The sequence below is a fragment of the Microcaecilia unicolor genome, chromosome 1, assembly GCF_901765095.1.
Source record: "Microcaecilia unicolor chromosome 1, aMicUni1.1, whole genome shotgun sequence".
In the NCBI taxonomy this organism is placed as follows: domain Eukaryota; kingdom Metazoa; phylum Chordata; class Amphibia; order Gymnophiona; family Siphonopidae; genus Microcaecilia; species Microcaecilia unicolor.
Window position 1 is genome coordinate 599,351,015 of NC_044031.1, and position 25,200 is coordinate 599,376,214.

A 25,200-nucleotide genomic window follows, 5' to 3' on the forward strand; every position below is an offset into this window, starting at 1 on the left:
AATGGATGAAGATTTCTGCAGCCTCACTGTTGCATGTACGCAATGACTTATGTGCCGATAGGAAATTACCCTTCTTCAGAATAAATAATAATTGCCAACTAGTGCTTTCTGCATAAACCTGTGGGGGCTTGAAGAGCCCACATGCAATTTCTGAATTAGGTTTAAAGTAGTTAATCTAAAAATCTATGGCTTTGTTGCTATGGTTATTAAATCATAAGCCTCTTTGCAGAATCCTTGTTAATGCAAAGCCTTGTCAAGTAAAGCTTGCTATGATATTACCTTTACTATTTAGATCTGGGCATTCATTGCAGAGACATACAGTTCCCTCTAAGTTAGATCAAAAATATTATAAGCTATTTCTTTCATTGGCTAGGATGATTGGTATCAGGGCCATGCTGAGCTATAGTTGTGCTCTGTACAACTCGCCCACTGGCACCCTCTACCCTGTTCGCTTTGCCACCACCAATGTGAGGTGACAGTGGGCTGGCAGCAATTTTGTTGTGCCCCTCCATATTTGTGCCTTGTGTGGCTGCACCACTTGTATAGCCCTTGGTATGGTGCTAACTGGTATCCTGACAGCTATATGTTGTAACGATATGTTTCAAAATACAGTATTATATATTCTAGCTGGATTCAGTAAAAGATTTGATGCCTTTTACCAGAACAACATTAATATAATCTATAGAGGGTGAATAGAAGCTTTCAGAGAACAAGTGGGCCTGTTTTTCAGTTGCCTGCCAGCTAAAAAGCAATTAGAATGGCAGGAAACAGCATTGGCTCAGTAGAAATTACATTCCCGGGCCAGGATTTTTCTCTTTGGGCCTGCTGGAATGGGAAAGAAACTGAGGCAGCATCTGTACCTCCCAAGAGGAGAGGAAAGAAGCATTGATCATCACACAAGCCTGATTCTATTTTGATGCATTACTCCCTAGCTTTCAGTTCAACGATGGCTCCTTGTCTAAGAAGGATACATTCAAGCATCTTTTGCTTACAGGTCAGATTGTACTCTGGCCAACCCCACTTAGCTAAGTTTCAAGTTTATTGGGGATTTACTATCCCGCCCATCACACAGTGTCATCTAGGTGGCTTGCAATCTAAAATTACAAAATAAGGGAAAAGGAAGAAAAAAAAACAGGACATAACAGGTAGGATAGGAGGAGACAAACTACAATTTTAATAGGATAGTAAGGAAGGTCTGTTGGTGGAGAGAATGCAGTAGTTGATTCCAGTGTAGTGACCTTGAATTGAAAGAATTGCTCTTCTAATATGCTCATGGAAGATTTCTCTAAATAAGGGTACTGTTAGCCTATTTTGAGATGAGGATCTTAACATTTTTTGAGTAGAATAAGCTTCTACCCAGGACAGCAGTTGTAGTTCATGATTCAATTATTAGGCATGTAGATAAGTGGGTGTCTGGTGGGTGTGAGGATCGCCTGTTCATTTGTCTGCCTGCTGCGAAGGTGGCAGACCTCACGTGTCACCATGTGGGTACCAATAACATAGGAAAATGATGGAGGGGGTTCTGGAATAGAGAGCTGCACGGGAACAGGGTTTACGGGAATCCCGCGGAACCTGTGGGATTCCCGCAGGGACGGAAGCAGTTCTGCAGGGTTCCCGCGGGGACAGAAGCAGTTCTGCGGGGTTCCTGTGGAAGTGTAAGCTGCACTGCATCAGCCTCTCATCTACCGAGTACCTTGAGTGCTGTCTCCTCCTCCTCCTCTTCTTCCTCCTTGCTTTAATAGCACAAATGTGGAAAGTCTTCCATTAAGGAGGTGGTAGAGACACAAATGATGATGGAACTCAAAAAGACTTGGGATGAACACAGAGGATCTCTATTTAGAAAATGGAAGTTATAAAAATCCTAACCTTAAATGGCTGCATGTGTGTGGATGTTTCAAGTGACTCTGGCTGTGATTAACTAGGGCCGATACCGGACAGACTTGTATGGTCTGTGTCTAATATATGGCAGTCTGGTTTAGGATGGGCTAGAAAGGGCTTAAACAGCAACTTCAGTGGCTGGAACATAAGGACAGTGCTGGTCAGATTTTTACGGTCTGTATCCCACAAATGAGAAGACAAATAGACTAGAGTGGGCTTCAACGAGAACTCCAGCAGTTGGAATAGTAGTATAGGGCCAGATAGACTTCTATGGTCTATGTTCCAGAAACACGAAAGAAAGTATATAATATCACACTCGATTTAATCATGAATTGATAATGAGTGTGACTATTGGGCAGACTGGATGGACCGTTCAGGTCTTTATTTGCTGTCACTTACTATGTTACAATTAATCCTCTTTGCTCCCAGGCTGATGCGCAGACCTCAGGTCTGACACCTGACCTACTGGTGCGTGCATGTGGTGACCTCTCAGCACACAGTGCTAGAAATCAGAGACAAATCTTACATGTGCACACCAGAGTGTTCTAAGTTTCAGCTTCCATTCCTTCCTTGCCTACAGTGATGTGGCTCAAATCCAGAGAGAGACTGAGGGAGCTGACCAGAATTTTCTTTTATGTGACATTAAATTCTTGCGGGGATGGGTGGGGATGGGTTAAATTCTTGCGGGGACGGGCGGGGACAGGTTGTGATGGGTTAAATTTTTGCGGGGATGGGTGGGAATGGGTAAGATTCCAGTGGGGACGGGTGGGGATGGGTGAGATTCTAGCAGGGACGGGTGGGGATGGGTAAGATTTCTGTCCCCGTGCAATTCTCTATTCTGGAAGCCAAATTTAGGCTCTTAGGTAGAAAACTGAAATCCAGATCCTCTAGGGTAGTATTTTCAGAAATTCTTCCAGTGCAGGAGGGCAGGTTTTGGCACAGTATAACTCATCACAAGGACAAAATATAAGAAAACCAATGGACTGCATTAGGGGCTTATAGCCCGTTTAGTTATGTTTAAGCAAATGAAAGATCTGCATGAAAGAAAATATTTAGTTTTATTATTTTGACTTCTGAAAACTACTTGTCCCTGAAACATACTCAAAAGTGGAGTGGAGGAGTGTCCTAGTGGTTAGAGTGGTGGCCTTTGGTCCTGGGGAGCTGGATTCAATTCCCACTGCAGGCACAGGCAGCTCCTTGTGACTCTGGGCAAGTCATTTAACCCTCCATTGCCCCAGGTACAAATAAGTACCTGCATATAATATGTAAGCCACATTGAACCTGCTGTGAGTGGAGAAGCGCAGGGTACAAATGTAATTAAAAAAACAGAATAATCCATTTGTACAAAAGAGGTGAGGTGAAGATGTGATTCCATGTGCTCCAATGAAAAGAGAGCTTAATTTTACTTCCAATCTTTATAACACCAGGCTCCCCAAGGCAAATTACAACAACAGTTAAGATGAACCCATCAGTAAACAGGATATTCTCACTGAAATTTGGCCATATATTACTATATTGTATAGAACAGTGTAGAAAAAGGAGCACAAAATACAGCCTTTATTGGTGCTATTTCCACCAGCTACAAAACATTTAAAGCAGTATTAGTGATATTCAATTTTATTTCATGATATTTATATCTACATATGGAGAGCTTTTGAAGAAAAGGTTAGACGAATTTCATATTCAATATAAAATGTTTATTTACAGTTATACTGCATACCTTTTAATGAGGTATGCAGGAAGCATGTTCAGACAAAGCAGTCAGAATGCTTAAGGTACAGATCTCTCATTGGTCTTATATAGCATTTGTCTTTGGCATCTGACTATACAACATCCCTGTGCAAGTCTCTGAATACCACAAACTGTTAAATGTGCAGAACATCTGCTTTCTGTTATTGCTCCCCCTTCTTGCCAGACTTTCTGGAGCCGTGCCTTTGGCTGATGTGGGCCTCATGTCTCAGGAGATTTAGTGTTGAAACAGCTTGCTCTGCATGTTCTTTGAAGCTTTCCACTTCTATTTTTTTATGCTTTTATTCAACATCCTCCCTTTGAGGACTGATTGTTTCAGGCCTCACACATCTGTTTCAGCTCCAGTCTGTTTCCTTACCTCCCTTCTAAATCTCCTCCCCCCCCCCTTGTTTGTGGCATTCAGTTTCTGCACGCTTTTTCAATATTTTTGGCTGACATATTAAAGTTCTATTCATTCTTGATTTCAGTTACCATTGTCATTTTAAAAGCATCCTGGCACATCTTTGCAAACATGCTAATACACATGTTACACAGCATTAAACAGATTCAATTGTACTATAACTTAGTCACACCACAGATACCTGTCATTCTTACTTTTCATATAAGAACAATTATAAGGATAATGCCTAATTGCATTAACTGATGTGGCATTAAAAATTACACAAATTAAAAGCATATTCCAAGGTGTTAACATTCATTGAATCAGTTGTTACATATCATTGAGTTAGTCTTATTGCAGCTTGTTTTATTGCCACACTTTTCTTTGGTGGCTGGGACATTTACAATCACTGTATTTCCTCCTATAGACCAATTACCTGTTACAACATTGTGCGTGTAATTGCACTTTATCAGGGGAATGTTTCCAGTTGTCATACTATTAATCAGACACCAAAATGATGTCTGTGGGTACTTGTCCATAAGCAAGGCTTGCTTATAAATAGTCTCATTTGTCCAATGAAGTTTTCCATCATCCCTTACACAGGTATTATTGGGATAACAGACATGATTTTATCATTGTAGTCCCATATATCATAGCTGGCAAGGACAAGGATGATGTCAGTCAGTGGGCACATATGATACAATCAGTCAAATTCAACATCTTGGCCGCTGTAACAAGTCTATATGTGTTCATTGTCCATTAACAAACAACAACAAAACAACAACATCCCAATACCATCATGTTTAGGGACATGATGTTTGTTTATTCTTTGTCCATTTCAATATTATTAGTTCGTCGAATATCTGATAAATGTATCCAAGAAGTATGACCTTCCAGACGGGCAGCGGTCTGAGTAAGGGCTGTGATAGCAAAAGGTCCTACATACACAGGATCCTTCCATGTTTTATGTGTAAAGTTCTTTCGCAGTACTAGATCACCTACTTTAAAAGCACAAACATCATTAGTAGTCCCTGCCTGTGATGCTACATTTGTTCGGATCATATCACTTGTCAGGTTCAACATTGGTTGTAGCTTTTGCCAGTACTGAGCTGTGCTATCAGTACTTGCTGTCTGCATCGGGAAGAAATGACATCCTGTCTGAATTTGGAATGGGGTCAATTTTGTCCTTCTTCTGCATTAAACCATTCACTTCCCAATTTCATACATCCTCTCTTCAACCATTTTTCACTTTCCTGTCCCTCTGGCTGCCACATTTCAATCTTATTTACATTCGTAAGTGGCCCTTCCTGTGTCTGTCTAGTATTATACAAAATCTTTTCACTTTGCTTAACCACCTCCGTTGCTGCTGCATCAGCCATTGTATTACCTAGTGCCTCAAAGGTTGGCCTTTCAGTGTGGGCCGGGGTCCACACAACTGCAGTTTTTCTACCTTCACGTTCCCTTCTGGCCAAAATTTCAAACAGCAATTTCCAATATGTGTAATGTTGTAGATTTTTACCTGCACTGGTTATCATCCCCCTACGCTGCCATTTTAATATATGATACTGTAGTGAACTTGCAACGTAACCACTATCAGTATATATAGTGACATTTTGAGTCATATCAGTGTGTTGTAAGGCCGTAATAACGGCTAAAAGTTCAGCATGCTGTGCAGTCTGGTCAGGAGGGGTTTTATATTGTACTTGCATTATCTTTCTTAGATTCTCATCTACCTGCACGCAGGCAAAGCCTGCAACAGTCCTTTCACAAGCTCCATCTGTAAACCATATTAACCCATCAGATAAGGGTTCAAAAGTAAGACAGTGAAATGTAGGGATTTCTATAGTATCGATCTCACCCTCTAGATCGACAGGAAAAAGCAGATCTATCTTATTTCTTTGTTCTTTAGTTAATGGTATTATTCTTATATCTTGTCCTAAAAGTACTGCTTGATATTTTCCAAATCTAGTGGCTGTCAATGCCGTCTGGCTAGGGCTCAACAGCGTTTTAATCGTGTGGTTGGTATGTATTACAATAGGAACAAAAGGCATTTGTGCTCTCCATTTGCCTACTGCTGCCACAATAGCTGTCAATAACTTTGGTATTTCTTTCATTCCCTTTTCCACATGATTAAAAGAGCCTGACAAAAAAGCTACTGGTGTATTTACTTCATTATTTTGATTAATCATAGCTGCCCAACTGTTTCCCATGTCTTTTACCCACAAATGCACAGGTGATTGTATATCTATTACTGCTAAGGGTCCTGGGGATAACAAATCCCTCAATCTTAGCCAGCACTATTTTATCCTGCTCTTCCAACACAATTAATGTATTCTTTGGTGTAGCTGCGGGCAATTTCAAATGTTTATAAAGTCTCATTACTTTTTGTGTATAATTTGGTATCCATTGTCTGCAGTAATTTAACATTCCCAAAACAGCACGTAACTGGGTAACTGTTTGCGGTACCGGAGTCTCATTTAAAATAGATATAACTTCAGGTATAATGACCTTATGTTCTGCTGAAACATTTTGTCCTAAAAAGGTGACAGTAGACTGAGCTATAACACATTTTTCCTTGTTACATTTATATCCTAACTCTCCTAATAACAAAAATAATTTTCTAGTCCATTCTAGGCATTCTGCTTCAGTCTCAGCAGACAATAGAATATCATCTACATAGACAAACAATGATACCGTGTCAGGCAATTGACTCCTGAAATCCTTTAAATCCATCATTAGTTGTTTTGAGAATACCGATGGACTATCAGTAAAGCCTTGCGGCATCCTAGTCCACCGATATGCCTCATTCTATACATCCTCAAGTGATGTAGGTCCTCCCTTGTCACGGGGGAAGGGGAGATGTTTAACTTCCAACAGGTTTTTAGTAACTCCCCACATTTGATTTTATCCATTCTCACAAGCTCTGCAGCTACATGGGTTTCCCTAAAAATTGCCTTTGACGGTCTGGGTGTCAATTTGAACAGGATTACCTTTGGTTTTTGTTGAGGTCTCGGGACTAACCCGTAGCCGTCCCTCAGCCTCAAATTATGTTGACAAATCATATTGTTCAGAGGTTATTAGAGATTTTAAATCACCTCTTTCACCTAAGCCCTACACACAAAACTAGCTAGGACTGTGCCTAATTCAAACCAGATGATCTCTTAAAACTGCAGAAATCTCACTTAAAAAAGGGTTAAACAAAGTTAAATTGCAAAGACATTCCACATAGAGAACTAGAAACAGAATAACACATATTTTAAAATAAACAGAGATCACCTTATAAGACAAAATCAAACTTATTTAAATCTAATCTAAAATAATCTTTTAAAAGGAACAAAACAAATTTCAGTTCTTCCTGACCTTTCTAACCTGTAGCTTAAGCCAGACACCCGAGAAATCAAAACCAGATGACATTCCTCAACCTTCAGGCTGAACCAAAGGCTGCTTTTCCTGTTCTTGCTGTATTTTTTCAACATCTGCATGGAAAAGATCTGCTGCTACAGAAAATAAATTCCAAATTGTAAGATGCTTCTCTAAACTTTTCTTCTGCTTATTTTTATTTTCTTGTAAGTATCTCAGGAGAGATAATAATTTTGGATGATCAAACGATCCATACTGAGACCAGTTTGCATCATATTTGACCCATTTCTCATGTATTTTTTCAATCTGTTTTTTTTCTAACGGGAATAATTCTATGACATGCTGCAAAGGGGAGCATTTTTTTTGACTATCTAAATCTAAATACAAAGTAAATACAGGAGTTTCTTTCTTCTCTGCCCCTTTCCCTTCCATTTTATTCTGACTATTAAAATTTCTCCTATAAAGCCACAATCTACAAAAATATACTAGTGCACTTAAACAAAGAAAATATACAAAAAAGAAAACTACAAAGCTAAACAATTATACCACTAAGTCCACAATGTAAGCTTACTCACGCGTCTTCTTATTTCTCTTTAGCAAGCCCAGGAGTCGTCACCCGTATGTCCACGTCAGTAGGTTGATCACTCCCAAATCAGTGGTACACAGTAATCAGGCTTAAACAACGCTTGCTCTCACAATCCAATCCTGTAAAAAACTTCATTAACAACAAACACTTAATTTGTCATTCGTCTCGCCTTCTCTTTTCCGTGTGCGGCATAAATCTTCACTCCTGGCTGGCTCGCCACTTTGAAGAAAAGGTTAGACGAATTTCATATTCAATATAAAATGTTTATTTACAGTTATACTGCATACCTTTTAATGAGGTATGCAGGAAGCATGTTCAGACAAAGCAGTCAGAATGCTTAAGGTACAGATCTCTCATTGGTCTTATATAGCATTTGTCTTTGGCATCTGACTATACAACATCCCTGTGCAAGTCTCTGAATACCACAAACTGTTAAATGTGCAGAACATCTGCGTTCTGTTATTGCTCCCCCTTCTTGCCAGACTTTCTGGAGCCGTGCCTTTGGCTGATGTGGGCCTCATGTCTCAGGAGATTTAGTGTTGAAACAGCTTGCTCTGCATGTTCTTTGAAGCTTTCCACTTCTATTTTTTTATGCTTTTATTCAACACTTTCAAATAAACTAAAAAGCTGTCAAGTAAAAAAAATAACTTTTGTTCTTCACCTTCTAAGGCACTGGGCTGAAAAAGGGAGCAGGGTGGGAGAAGGGCGAGAGAGAGAAGAGAGGAAGGAGATGCTGTGGGGGGGGGGGGGGGGGGGAGCGCCAACTGATAATTTTCAGGGGGGGGTGCTTAAGACCCTAGCACCAGCCCCGCTGTGTGCAATTCTGGAGACCGCACCTACGAAAAGAAGGTGGCTACAAAATTGGTCAATGGTCTCTTTCATAAAGCGTAAGGGGACAAACTTAAGGCTCTCAATATGTATACTTTGGAAGAAAGGTGGGAGAGAGGGGATATGATAGAAATGTTTAAATTAATGTACAGAAGGCGAGCCTCTTTCAAATGAAGGAAAACTCTGAAATGGGAGGGCATAGGATGACGTGAAGAGGTTATAGGCTCAGGAGTAATCTAAGGAAAGTCCCAAAAAACAAACAGGCAAACAATCTGCAAGATCCAGAACAGAATAAAGAGCAGACCATGTAAAAAGTAAAATGATATTTATTTCCAAATCATCGAAAAGCAACATTTTAAAGCTATTTGCATTTGAAAGCAGCCAATATGCCAGGTTGCTGTGGCTGCTGTAACTGCTGCTTGGAAAAGCAAACCACTTGCTAGTTTTTAGTGCTGTAATGTAACCAGACAGAGAAAACATGAGACTGCTCCTGCTGGGTATTTGTTTAACCCCTGATGCAGCCCTTGCATGTTGAAACATGGCCATGTTGGGCGATTAAAGGAAATTGTTCGCTGTTTTGATGACTTGGAAATAAACATAATTTTACTTGTTACATGGTCTGCTCTTTTTTTCTGTTTTAATCTAAGGAAATACTTTTTCATGGAGATGGTGGTGGACACGTGGAATCACCTTCCGGTGGAGGAGACAAGGACTGTCAGAATTTAAAAAGCATAGGACCTCTTAGGAAAAGGAGAAGATAGTGGTTGCTATGGATGGGCCATTTGGCTCTTATCTGCTGTCATGTTTCTAAGGTGAATTATATTCAGGTACACTAGGTATTTCCCTGTCCCTGAAGGGCTCACAATCTAATTTTGTATGTGAGAGAATGGAGGGTCAAGTGACTTACCCAAGATCATATGGTGCAGCAGTGGGGCTTGAACCAGGACGCCCTGGATGACAAGCCTGGTCTTTAACCACTACACTACTCCTCCACTGCATTTGTGTAGTACACAAATCTATTAGTGGTTCCTCCTGTGTCTTTAATGCTAGTCCAATCTAGTAAGGGATGGAAGGAAGGTAGAACTATTGATATGTTATGTTATGTGTTGTGTTGTGTTGTGTTATGCCAGGTCTTGTATTCTGCCTATACCTTTATCGGTCAAGGACGGATTCCATAAGACAAGAGCCAGACCATTTCATCCAGGAATTATAAACAAGTTATAAAATTTATATACACTTAAACAAATCACATAATTAAACAATTGAGAGACCAAATTTATGAAAGAGAAAGTCTTCAAATCTCTTCTGAACAAAAAATAGTGTCCACAATATCATAAAGAAAAAGAAAGCTGATTCCACAGCCTGCTAAACATACAGTACTAATGCAGTGACTACACTTCCGCACTGCTGATTATATGTATAGCAGCAATGAATATTGGTATTAATTTAAACTTAGCCTGAAAACCATTATATTAGGGAAGGGCTATATAATTGGCTGAACCCCTCCTCCACCTTTTTACTAAGAGCAAAGGGTTTGAAGGGGAGGGGTAGGTTGGAGGAGGGGGGAATTGAGTAGGAAGTTGCAGAAGCAGGAAACAGTTTGTTCTGCTCTTTCACTGCGTGTGATTGGCATACAGCTTAAACCAGAGTATTAAACATCACTATGAGAAGACTCAGAACTCTTGAACTAAAAATCTTCTTTAATGCAGTAATCAAACAAAGAATAATAACTTACAATTCAGATGTGCTGGACAAGAGTTTTTGCCTTTTAAACTGGGAGCCTGTTCTCCATCTCGCTCTCCATGCAAGGGAGAAGTTGGGAGTAATCCAATAACACGCTGAGTTGAGAAGCTGTTTACACTTTTACACTGTTAAAATATTGATAGTGTCACAGTAGCTTGAAGGGGGTCATACAGCAAAATACAGCATAGGCAGTTTCAATTCACAGAGGAGACATGCTGCAGACTAACTCTTACAGATCCAATGGGCGAGAAAAGGGGGGGGGGCAACTTGCTCAACATGCACAGAGAACAAGGCAAGACAATAGAAAGAGTCCTAAAAGACACAGGGAGATGGACATGTGCTCTGAAAGAGCCTATTATAGGGAACTACAGGATTACAGGGATTACAGATGGATTTAAAATGTTCTGGGGGAATGCAGTTAAGAGAACCCCCATTGCTAGGGAGGGGGTATGCCGAGTGCCTTCTTCCCTTACTATGCCACTGGCTGGAAGGATTACAGGTGATAGTTTGAGTGTGCTCACCCACCTGCCCTGTTCCCTTTGAGACTAGATGTTTGTAGGGAAAGAGTTTGTAGGGGATAAGTAGTAGTTTGGGGGGTGGGGGGGTGATAGGAATGTCACAGCTAGGAAGAGTGTAATTACAGATGTGGCAGAAAATTATAAGGGAAGTGTTAACACTTTCTACATTACATGATGGGCTTCTCAGAAGGGACTGAAGAGTGTTAACCCTCAAAAATGTACCACAAATACAACACCACCATGTGGGTGAGTAGATAGCATATTGAGTGATTTAGCAAAAGATGTACATCAGTCTGGTGATACCACAGGCTGAGTGGAGAATGCTGATTTCAAGTTTTGAAGGATGGCACCATCTAGTCACGAATACTTAAGTGGAAATGTGATTTCATACAATGTCTTGTTTACAAAAGTTATTTATTAATAAAACTGCAAGATGCATAAAAAATGGAGTCAGTCAATGTAGATAGGAACCAGATGATTGCTTATTTTTTAATAAAGCTGCAGCCAAGTTTTGCCACTACCTTCATTGAAGTGTAATTTTTAATGTTAGACAGTATGATTGAATTGATGTATGGGTCGGGGGACACCAGTTAACACCAGTGCTGGTGGTTGCTACTGCTGTTGGAGATTCTCATACACACACACACACCCTCTCCAGTTTCAAGGTGACCACTGCCAACAGAAAATTGATAGGGATTGTTGAATGGTGCAGTTAACAAAATATTTTAAATTGGGGGCAGAACGTAGTTGATCTGGGTAATGCTGGAAGCAGTAGGGTGGTAAGGGGGTGGGGGTGGACTGCCCCGGGTGCCATCTTAGCAGGGGCACCACCCAGCAACAAGCATGGACTCCTACCCACTACTCATGCGGACCCCAAGCCCTCTCTCTGACATAATTTCCTGTTCTCGGGACCAGGAAGTTACATCAGAAGGAAGGCTCCTCACAATACAGTATTGTGAAAGGAATGTTGCTATGGCTCTCACTAGACAGAACAACTGATACCAAGATACTCTTATTTTGAAAGCTTTGTAGCTTTAGCTTTGTTTCAGTGCTCAAACAGAGTTCATTTGATTTATGAACCTTGTGTAATCACCGTTAGTTTGGGATTACTGAGAGAGTAAGTCCCTGTAAAGTCACTGGGGGGAGTGATTGGGAGGCCCCTGGTGGGTGGAAGCCCAGCTCAAGGGGAGTAATATTGGAATAAAATGCAGATAGAAAGTGCACTGAAAGAAAGAGTAACAGCAGAAGTGGAGTTAACTGATAATAAAAGTGTTAGTTGGCCTTTTGGGGGGTTTTCCATTGTTTTTGTTGATTTTCCTTTCTTTTTTTTTTTTTTTTTTTTTTGCTCTGTGGGTTTTTGTTGCTGTGGGTCTATGGTTGCCTGCAAGCCCCTGCCAAGTGATCCCATTGAAAAGAAAGTGAATCCATTGGCTAAGGACCGGGAGAGTTGCTGTTGGGAGAAACAGTAACTGTGAAGGAGAGCTCTGAGTGGGTAATGGAGAGACCCAGCCCAAAAGCACAAGATAGGAACCAAGGAGTGCCAAGGAGGGCTAGAGCCAGCAGTGGGCAGGCAGGACCGGTGGTCTTTCCTGCCTGCCCCGAAGAATTCGCTACACAACCTGGGTGGCTGGAGGGGAGGCAGGTGAGAGAGCAGGGTCGTTGGACATGGGTGGCTGCAGGGGGGCCAGGGGGAGAGGAGGGTCACTGGACATGGGTGGCTGCAGGGGGGGGCAGGGGAGAGGAGGGTCGCTGGACATGGGTGGCTGCAGGGGGGACAGGGGAGAGAGGAGGGTTGCTGGACATGAATCAGCTGTGAGGCATGGAATGGTTTTTTTTTTCTTTTTTCGCGGGTTCTGAAGTTCACAGCATAATTGCAATGATGACGTCAGCCTGACTACGGAGCCTAGCTCAGCAACTCCGAAGGAGCCATGGAGACAGGCAGCAAGATTAGAACATTGGAGGTGAGAATTATTATATAGGATAAGAGTAAGGGTCCTTACTCTTATAGTCCATAAAAAAAAAACCAAGTGACTCATAGTCAGCCAGCATTGATGCCTCCCTTGTCTGTCTCTTCTCATACAGTCTCCAACAGTTCCTAACCACAATCTAGCAAGCAAATAGCACATCCTGTAAGCTGAAGCCCTCACTGATGAGCGTGAAGCAGAGATCCCAAATTACTCTCAGGCATAGCTGAAGAAAGCTGTAGAGTCACTGAGGTCTCAGGCATGGCTGAAAAGGGGCTTTCCCAGTTGTAGAGGCTCTGAGATGAAACGATGAGTTTGGTGATGTATCTATGATTCCTTTTGTAAGTAAATGCCTTCTCTGCCTTAGTTTGTCCATGTAAATATATTCTCTTGCTTTTATAGATTGGGATCCAACAGACCTAATACAGGGCCTGATGCACAATGCCTACCGAGCCAGCAACGTGCTTTTTAGGCTGGTTCCAGCTGGTTTAGCTAAAACGTAGCCACTCTCAGCACGTGGGTTTTCCACACACTGTGGCCACTTTTAGCACAGCAGTAAAATGGTCATATCTCCATATCTTTCTTTAATAGCCACACGCCAATTTCCCAATTAATGCATGGCCATTACCACGGGAGCCTTTACCAACACATATTTTGTTGGCGCTAAGGGTTTCCACTCAAACCCCCACGGTAATAAGGCAGCATACAACACATGGCAAAGCCCACTTGCTAACCGATTATGCAGAACACACCCACTCTCTGCTCTGACCTGCCACCAGCATGGGGGTAGTGCGCTCACATCGCAATATTACTGCAGGCCACCTTAGTGTGCCCTGTGGTAAGCCATTATTTTGCTGCAGTAAGCACACAACTATGTAAAAGGGCCTCTTAAACTCTACAGCACTGTGGAATTTCATAATAAAATCACACAAAATATATATACACACATATTCTTACACAGGACACATTGTGAAACACGTACTCGCACAAAAGCTGGATTATTACAATTTTTAATTCTGGCGAGCTGCAGCACCTTTGGTTGAACTCCTACTGTTTCACGCTCCTGCTTACGAGTTGACAAGTTGTACAAATGCCACATTTATGCGAGGGTGTAATAAAAGCAAATGAAAGATTGGTTAACAAAACATTTGTACAGCATCCTGATTTCATTTCTCAATGCTTCAAGCATCATTGACCTCAATCTCACAACCTGCCTGGGAGAAAAAAAAAAGTCTGATACATTATTCCATTTCTGCTTCTTATAAAATTCTCCCATTCTTTTCTTGCTTTCATACTTTGCTATTCTGCATTGGTTTTCAACCACTAACAAAAGAAATCATGTCATTTGCGCATGGCACTTGGGTCTGTTTTATTGGTAGGGTTTCTATTCACCACAATAATGTGTCTCCCCCTAACTAAGAAATACAGCAGAAGCAGCATAAAAAAATTAGGGGATCATTTTACTAAGCTGCAGTAAAAGGGGGCCTGTGCTAGCATCAGTGCATGTTTTTAACGCGCACTGAGACCCCTTTTTACCGCAGGAGAAATAGCATTTGCTGGGGTGGGAACTACCATCGGGCTTCTGCAGTAGCCTGGTTGTAGTTCCAGATTGGCGCATGGCAAGCCTGCCACAGCACACCAAACAACCTTTAGCAAAAAGGCCCCTTAGTTGGGCACATATCTTACATTTTGCACACTGTGGGGTCCTTTTACTAAGGTGCACCGAATTGTAGGCGCGTTTTTGGGCACGCGCAGATCCATTTTTCAGTGCACCTGTAAAAAAGGCCTTTTTTTATTTTTGCCAAAAATGGACGTGCATCAAAATGAAAATTGGCAAATGGCCATTTTGGATCTGAGACCTTGCCGCCAGCCATTGACTTAGCGGTAAGGTCTCACACGTTAACCGGGCAGTAATCGCCTACATGCGTCAAATCGGAGTTACCGCCTGATTTTCACCATGTACTAGAAAATAAACTATATTTTCTGGCATACGTAGTGGACATTCGTCAAAAATGAAATGACCACACAGGCCATGTGGTAGCCAAGCAGTCACTCTGAATTGGCATACATTGGGCACGCGTAGCCACCTACGTGGCTTAGTGAAAGGACCCCTGTATTTAGAATCGGGGGTTAAGTGGACAGGGCTACAGCAGTCAGACAAGATATTCAGAGCACTGTCCGGTTATGTGCTGCCTGAATATCCTGTTGGGGCCTGGTCAGAACTAGTTAACTGGAAAGGAGAGGCTCCTGCTCGGTAAACTAATGCTGAATATTGCTCCCAGAATTTGGACATATTTTGGGTTGGCCAAAACAATGCGTACGTACAGTAGTTTCTATTTTACGAAAGCCCAATTCAAATCCCGCTGCTGCTTCTTGCGATCTTGAGCAAGTCATTTAGGGGCCCTTTTACTAAAGGATTGGCGTGTGTCAACAAGCTTGCTGCACGCCAATCCAGAGCTACTGCAGGAGCCCAGCAGTAGTTCCCACTCCCCTCCCCCATGCACCAGTGCTTACCTGGGTATAATTGGGCAGCACCGCGCACTGCCCGGTTACCGCCGGGTTAGCACAGGAGCCTTACCGCCACCTCATTGGGAAGCGAAATGTGCACCCCCCCCCAAAAAAAAAAAATTGCCACGCAGAAAGTGGTTCACTTACCACATGGCCATTTCTTTTCAGGAAACAAAGACCGCCTTTTACCCACTGTGGTAAAAGGAAGCCTCAGCACACATCAAAAACATGAGCTATCGCTAGCACAGGCCCCCTTTAACAGCTTAGTAAAAGAACCCCTTAACCCTCCATTGCCTCAGGTACAAAATTAAATAGCAAAGCCTCTATGGACAGAAAAATTCCTAGTGTACCTGAATGCAACTCATCTTGAGCTACTACTGAAAAGGTTTTCGTGTTGGCCTTTGCACCTTCTTCGAAACATATAAACATGTCAACTATCCTAGCATTGGAACCTGTATTCCAATTAATCAGGAAGCAATTGTGTTCACTTCTGTGGTGTCTAACATGACCTATTTTTTTTTTTTAATTTTAAAAAAATCATTTAACATGGTTAATTACTGTAATTCCTTATATGGCTCCTCTTATATGTGTGGTTTTGTAAAATGTGGTTCTTGTATGTTTTAAGTTTTTGTTTTATCATATATTATGTTTTTGTTTTGAGCTATGTATTATTATTATGAGTGTAAGTTGTAACTTACTTAGATGTTTTGTATAGGTGGGATATAAATTTGATAAATAAATAAATATATATATATATATATAAATGTGGGTAAATGCACTTGTATGCTGTTAAATTGGCACATAGATATGTACATGGCAGTGCTTACAAGCCATGGATGATGATGCTCTCTTTCTAGACAAGAATTCTTTTGAAATGGCTGTTCTTGCTGTACATGCCAGCAAATTATGTGTATTTGATGGTTCTTTGTCCATATTTTACAAAAGGCTGCATCTCTCAACCTTTTTTAAATTATGGGGAAAACGTTCCAACATGGAACCACTATGCAAAATGGGGTTTCACGTGTGGGAAAATATGTGCAGTCCTCAATAGTACACATACTTCTATCTGCATACTGCAAAGACATTCCAGGGGATGGGGAGAGGGGCAGAGAATAGAACAATTTTGCAGTTTATATTGTAAAAAAGAACTATGCATGCTGTCTCATGCCAAAATATTACATGCAGAGAAAGCAGGTGCAAATAATCTCTTCAGTAATTTTTCCTTGATTTGCTTTGATTATTTGATCAAACCTTCATAGTTTGCATGAATGCATACACTTTTGATTTCATTTAATGCTACATTGGTCCAATGTAAGGTGCCACACGCTTCATTTTGTAGTTTACTTCAAGTGATAGAACTAGAATATTCCATTGATACTGAGTTTGGATCTGTAACTGACTGTTGTCCAGCATGCTGTCTTGGTTCCAGTTGATTCTGTTATCCTTTTACACAAAAAAGACAAAAGAAAGAAAATCATTCTCTGTCAACCCTACTCTTCTCTTTTCATTGCATTATCAAATACCTATATATTAGGCATGTGTATTTCATTTTGAAAGAATAGTAAAACATGACAAATGAGAGGATTTCCAGCTCACATACCTTTACACAAACCACATGACCAAGGAGGTACAATGAACCAAATCCTCCTTCGTTGTATTAATTTTGGGCTTTTTCAAGAATCAACCTTAAGTGGGCGGTAAACTCTACTATAACTCTTATTGCTAATTATTCACATGTGTTGACTATATCGAAAACCAGTAATATAATATAGAGGGGCATAATCAAACAGGGATGACCATCTCTAAGGGCGTCCATCTCTAAAGACGTTCCAGCAAAGGGGCAGGGAAACACGTATTATCGAAACAAGATGAACATCCATCTCTTGTTTTGATAATACGGTTGGGGACACCCAAATCTCAACATTTAGGTCGACCTTAGAGATGGTCGACCTAAATGTTGAGATGGTCGACCTTAGAGATGGTCGTCCAATAATGGAAACCGAGGATGCCCATCTCAAAAATGACCAAATCCAAGGCATTTGGTCATGGGAGGAGCCAGCATTCATAGTGCACTGGTCCCCCTGACATGCCAGGACACCAACCGGGCACCCTAGGGGGCACTGCAGTGGACTTTACAAATTGCTCCCAGGTACATAGCTCCCTTACCTTGTGTGCTGAACCCCCAACCCCCCCCCCAAAAAAAACCCACTCCCCACAACTGTACACCACTACCATAGCCCTAAGGGGTGAAGGGGGGCACCTACATGTGGGTACAGTGAGTTTTGAGTGGGTTTTGGAGGGCTCCCATTTACCACCACAAGTGTAACAGGTGGGGGGGGGGATGGGCCTGGGTCCATTTGCCTGAAGTGCACTGCACCCACTAAAAACTGCTCCAGGTACCTGTACACTGCTATGATGGAGCTGGGTATGACATTTGAGGCTGGCATAGAGACTGGAAAAAAATGTTTTTAAATTTTGTTTTGGGTGGGAGGGGGTTGGTGACCACTGGGGGAGTAAGGGGAGTTCATCCCCGATTCCCTGTGGTCAGTTCAGGCACCTTTTTGATGCTTGGTCATGAAAAAAAAGGGACCAAGTATAGTCGACGAAATGCTCCTGAGGGACGCCCTTCTTTTTTCCATTATCAGCCGAGGATGCCCATCTCTTAACCACGCCCCCATCCAGCCTTCAGTACACTGCCGACACCCCCCCCCCCCCCCCCCCCCCGTGAACTTTAGTTGTCCCCACGACGGAAAGCAGTTGAGGATGCCCCAAAACTGGCTTTCGATTATGCCGATTTGGGCAACCCTGAGAAAAGGACGCCCATCTCCCGATTTATGTCGGAAGATGGGCGTCTTTCTCTGTTGAAAATGCACCTGATAACCATACTTCAAATCAAAACCCAAAAAATGTAGAAGAAAATCACAAAAAATACTTTGCAAATGCACATTCAAAAAACATAGGAGATATCCCAGAACTTATTTTTACTATAGACCCTGTTGAAAACGGACTTCCTCCATGTAATTGTCCTTGATTCCTGGTACACAATAACTCCCGCTATCAAAATCAACAAAAGACTCAGGCCCTCCTTGTTTCAATATCCTGCTTTCGATATAGTCCTTGAGTATTGGTTTTTGAAGCAGTGGTTTTCTCCAATTTTTACACTGCTGTTTTTCTAGTCTCAAGGGAGCCTGTGATGAGAAGACCAATTCAAGGTGTCTAATTGTTTGTATTTGCACCTCGGATGGTTGAGGCTCATTTTATAAAAGTTTACAAATCGCTATATATCTCAATATAGCTTTACTCCAATCAAACCAGGGTCAACATATGAATAATTAGAAATAAGATTAATTTGTGGCTGCATATTGTGCCCATGGAGGATAAAACAGACAAAGCAGAGCCATTGAGAAAAGGAGATAAGGAAGGGCATAATCGATAGGGACGCCCAAATTTTGCTGAGGATGTCCTCGCAAAACATCCCAGTGGAGGGGCGGAGAAACCCATATTTTCAAAACAAGATGGGCATCCATCTTTCGTTTCGATAATATGGTCGGGGACACCCAAATCTTGACATTTAGGTCATCCTTAGAGATGGTCGTCCCTAGACTTGGTCGTTTCTGATTTTCGGCGATAATGGAAACTAAGGACGCCCATCTCAGAAACGACCAAATGCAAGCCCTATGGTCGTGGGAGGAGCCAGCATTCGTAGTGCCCTGGTCCCTCTCACATGCCAAAACACCAAGCGGGCACCCTAGGGGGCACTGCAGTGGACTTCAGAAATTGCTCCCAGGTACATAGCTCCCTTACCTTGTGTGCTGAGCCCCCCAACCCCCCCCCCCCAACCCACTACCCACAACTGTACACCACTACCATAGCCCTTACGGGTGAAGGGGGCACCTAGATGTGGGTACAGTGGGTTTGTGGTAGGTTTTGGAGGGCTCACATTTACTACCACAAGTGTAACAGATAGGGGGCGGATGGGCCTGGGTCGCCTGCCTGAAGTGTACTGCACCCACTAAAACTGCTCCAGGTACCTGCATACTGTTGCGATGAACCTGAGTATGGCATTTGAGGCTGGCATAGAGGCTGGCATGACATATTTTGAAAGATGTTTTTTGAGGGTGGGAAGGGGTTAGTGACCACTGGGGGAGTAAGGGGAGGTCATCCCCGATTCTCTCCTGTGGTCATCTGGTCAGTTCGGACACCTTTTTGTGCCTTGGTCGTAAGAAAAACAAGACCAGGTAAAGTCGTCCAAGTGCTCGTCAGGGACGCCCTTTTTTTTTTCGAGGATGCCCATGTGTAAGGCACGCCCAAGTCCCGCCTTCACTATGCCTCCAACACGCCCCCGTGAACTTTGATCATCCCCGCGATGGAAAGCAGTTGAGGACACCCAAAATCAGCTTTTGATTATGCCAATTTGGGCAACCCTGTGAGAAGGATGCCCATCTTCCGATTTGTGTCGAAAGATGGGCGTCCTTCTCTTTTGAAAATGAGCCTGAAGGTAGCAGCATGAGGCAGTTCACTAATTATGTTTTATTTATTTGTTTCTAAAACATGATTTACTGCCTTACATCAAGTACCTGACAGATAGCCAAACAAGCCTATCCTTGCCACCCTTGCCAAATGTCCCATGGCTGATGATGTGCTCAGCAGCTCACTGGCAATGTGAAACCAAAGAGAGTTCAACATGATTTCCCCTTTCCTATTCAGAATTGGTGGTTCTATATCACTGCTTTGGAGATTTTACTTTGTTAAAGTTCAAAAGGTGTAATAAAAAGGAAATCAGCGAAGTTCAACACAGAGACCTGAGAGGTAGACAAGCATCATGGTATCAGTTTTATTTTAATTTTTTCTTTATTGGGTTTTCTTTTTGCATGCAGACAGCTTCAGTCAATATTATTACAAAAGTACATCACAGGTATCACCAACCAAACATTTTCAATTGATTTATACTTCTGTTTCTTTTTATAACACTGGCATTCGCAAGTTCCTATTCACCACATCAATTCAACACTCATTTGAAGAGCACACATTAAACGATTTAATTTCCAAACTGGCAAGACATTGGCTGCAGCTTTATTAATTCAACTTCTTACAATTTTAATCTTCACCCCACAGCTAGGCGGTAACATACTAGCTGCACCTTTTACTTCCCTTCCTTAAAACTTTATTACGCACGGTACCACAGGGTCATGCCCCATCTCATGACGATGACACATATGAGACAAATGTTCCTAGGCCTCACTTGGGCCCTATGTTTTAAATTCTGCCAAAATTTTGAAATGTAAAGAAGTCTTTATTAAATAATTAGAGACAATACAAAATCCAATAAGAAAAGCATTACAACAAAAAATGCAAGCTATAATGAACAGCAATAAAATATCAATTAATCGTAATCCTCTAAAATAATAAGTAGAACACAAAATAGTAACTTCTATAATTTATAACAATTTTTATGAAATAAAACCCTCCACCATCTTAAAAAAACCCTCCCATTTCCCTTTAAACCTCTGTACTCAGAAAGAACAATGTGAAATAAAAGGCTCCCAAATAACCTCCCATTTTGATAAAGTTTTACAACGAATACCTCTTAATGTTTCCATTTCATAAATGTACCACAATTTATTTAACCACTTAATCAAAGAAGGAACCTGAAGGGACTTCCAATAAGTAGCTAGTGTAACTCTAGCAGCTGACATAGCATGTCGAAAAAGTTCAGACCAAAAACATACTTATACCCTACTACTAAGCTGCGACCCTCCAATCCCTCCCATATCACTAAGCTCAACAAGGTAGGGCAGGGTGGGATGAAATTCACTCAGCCCCCAACTACCCTCTACCCTCATTTTCTTAACAATAACGTTTCTTTCCTGCCCAATGCACCTCTACTTTCCTACCCCCACAACATATTTTGCCCAATCCCAACTTCCCGTTCATTTTCTCCATCCAATTGTTTCCCTTTATTCTCCCTTACTTCACCTCTTATAATATCCTAAGTTTTATGTATTTAACACCCTATTATTAGCCAAAATTAAAACAAAGTCCCCCCTCTCCTACCTGCTATTTCCTCCCCATTTCCATTTATCTTGGCTCTGGGCTGCTCAGCCAATGTTATACCCTCCACTTCATAGTGGAGGGCCCTTTTAGCTTATCACTTTTAAGGCTATTGTTCCTTATAACAGAGGACACCTAAAGAGGTGTAACTTATACAAAGCAGCTGGTACAATCCTAAACAAGGGTATAGAGGAGGTTATCTGCATGTTCTACTCAGAGTGGCAGGTGCAACCCTAGCCACTTTTCTAGGCCGACTAGACGGGCCATACTGCACTTTGCTTCTGCAGCTGCTGCTGCTTGTGCCACTGACTGCCCTGCCTGCTCCATGGCCTGCAGCTGCCCGGACTGCTCTCTAGTTTAGTGTCACTAGGGTTATCATATTTTTTCCTCTCAAAAAGAGGACACATGCCCACGCTCCACCCCTTTCGCATCCTCGCCATGCCCCCTGTCACATATTCCCCTTCCCCCGGGTCACATATTCCCCTCTCCTGCCCCCGTCACCTCCCCTCCCCTCCCCTTACTTACTATCTACTTCCCTGGTGGTCTAGTGACCTCTTCGGGGCAGGAAAGAGCCCCCTATTTCCTGCCCAGAGCTCTGTCCTTGCCCTGCATCCTGTTGCTGTGACGGTCTTGGGATTCAAAATGGCCACCGAGAGTTGAAGTCTCGTGAGGCCGCTTCAACTCTCGGTGGCCATTTTGAATCCTGAGACCGTCACAGCAACAGGATGCAGGGCAAGTGCAGTGCTCCGGGCAGAAAAGAGGGGGCTCTTTCCTGCCCCAAAGCGGTCACTAGACCACCAGGGCAGTAGTTGGTAAGTAAGGGGAGGCTAGGATAGGCCCGTCACCCGCCCGCCCATTTGTCCAGAAATCCAGACAAACGGGCGGACTGGCAAAACCCGTCTGGACGCCCGGACATGTCCTCAAAAAGAGGACATGTCCGGGTAAATCAGGACATATGGTAACCCTAAGTGTCACAGCCCTGCTGTTTTGCTGATAGTACCACTGTAGTTGCTGCCACCTGACATGACCAGCAGCCCTGTCACACTATTTTTTTTCCGCTGGGGTTTTTGGTTCTGATAAAGAAAAGAAAACTCCAAACAAATAATGAAATGAAAGAAAAAAAATCCTGGCTTTAACATTAATCTCTTGGGCTGTTTATGCCACTGTCTGTTGTACTCTGCCCATTCTTGCCACTCTAGCTGTTACTAGCCAGCATGATCATTTGCTTAATCCTGAATTTATTCCCAATGGGATGATTTGTTCTTTATGGAAGGGATGCTGCTGGGGTGATTATTGTGATTTGTATGCTGTGTTCAAATTCTAGGTGAGAGAGACTAGGAGGAGTCTGGAAGTTAATTAGAGGGACCACAAAGCTGGAATGTCACCTAAAGTAACCAAGTCAGATACCGCATACAATTCAAGCTTCTCCTCCTTACCTATAAATGCACCCGGTCTGCGGCTCCTCACTACCTCTCTACCCTCATCTCCCCCTATGTTCCCGCCCGTAACCTCCGCTCTCAGGACAAATCCTTCCTTTCAGTACCCTTCTCCACCACTGCCAACTCCAGGCTCCGCTCATTCTGCCTTGCCTCACCCTATGCCTGGAACTCTCTTCCTCAACCCCTACGCCAAGCCCCCTCCCTACCCATCTTCAAATCTCTGCTTAAAACTCACCTCTTCAATGCTGCTTTCGGCACCTAACCTTTCGAGAAATATAGTATGCCCTATCAGATTGACTCTACACTTGTCTTTTAGATTGTTCACTTGTCTCTAGATTGTACACCTGTCTTTTAGATTGTAAGCTCCTTGAGCAGGGACTGTCCTTCCATGTTAAATTGTACAGCGCTGCGTAACCCTAGTAGCGCTTTAGAAATATTAAGTAGTAGTAAGTCTACGTAAATGGCTAATGCAAGAAATTATGGATTACAGGATGAATGTGAATATACTTATATAAGCACAACAGACTTATTTTGTACCTGAGGCAATGGAGGGTTAAATGACTTGCTCAGAGTCACAAGGAGCTGCAATGGGAATTAAACCCAATTTACCAGGATCAAAGCCCAATACCCTAACCACTAGGCCAGTGGTTCCCAAACCTGGTCCTAGATGCACCCCAGTCAGTCAGGTTTTCAGGATATCCATAATGAATATTCATGAGAGAGATTTGCATGCAGTGAGGGCAGTACATGCAAATCTCTCTTTTAAATATTCATTGTGGATATCCTGAAAACCTGACTGACTGGGGTGCGTCCAGGACCAGGTTTAGGAACCATTGCACTAGGCTACTAAAACAAAAGAAAAGAAAAATAATATATTATTTTTTATTATAATAACTTAATACATTTTTTTCAAGAGTTTCCAAAGGCCAGAACTTCTTCCACAGGTCAGAACAGTCAACCTATTAAGTTAAAAAGTGTTTGTAAAAGGATGTCATACAGAGACCTTTAAAGACAATTACTGTAGCTGTGCTTCGACTTTTATATGGAGAAAAAGTTTAACTTTTTATCCCCCCTCGTGTTAATGTTCCTGAGGAGGATTTTAGTATAAAGCTTCTGCTACTCCCTACTCTGGCACAGCTGCTTCTTTCTAACATTGCTTAAACATGACCCAAGGTATCTACCAATCTGATTCTACCAACCATGCCATCAGTTTACACTCTCTGTGTCTTTGTGTATAGATGAAAGTCTTTCTTCTCCACATTCTTTGCACATTTCTTGGAGCTTTGGCTTTTCATTCCACTTTTGCTGGTATAGCTTTATCCTTAGTGTGATACCTTAGGGTCTTCTTTCCTCCACAGTACAGAAAAGAAAATAAATGCTGTATCTCCTAGTTCCAATTACCAAGTGCCCTCCAGAATAATTTTTCCTAGGCTAAAAAATTTGGAACACCCAAGTACCCAATGAGACCTTGAATATTGATGACACTTCTATTGTGTAACTGCTCAGTGAACCTCAATGGCCATATCTTTGGGACATAATGCCCACAATGATTGAACACCAATGCTAAAACATATGCCTTCATTGCTCCAGGGTCCTCCAGCCAATGTTGTACAGCTTTATATCTCTCCTGTTGCCTTGAGGTCTTCCATTTTGTGCCAGCCTGGAAAGCAGTACAGATGAACGTTTAGGTTGCAGTCCAAACAAGAGGCACTAGGTCCTATCATGTGATCTTTCTGCCAAGGCAAGATAAAGTAGGTTCTTGACATCAAATTGTTCTGGGCAAATTTGTTTATGGAGACAATTGATTTCTTTTTCATGTGTCCCTCAAGCAAGCTCATTTCATCCATTCTCCAGTTCTGACCTAATCTTCTTGGTGCTCCTTTGCATTACACTCAAAGGATATGAAATCCTCATGGCACTGTTCATTCTACTACCCCACTCTCAGTGCCTTGAGATCTTCCTACCAATGCTGGCCCTACTTTTTCCCTCTCCCAGTGCTTTTGAATCTTCCTGCTAATGTTGGTGTCACTGTACCCCTCTCCGAGTGTTTTGGAGTCTTCACGCCTCCATCAGTGCCTTTTGCCCCCTTTCTGATTCTGTTTGGTCTTCATAACACTGATGGAGGGTAATTCTGAACAGTGCACCCCTATATAAACATTGTTCCCTCTAAGCTGAGCAGGAGTCCTCCAACTGCATT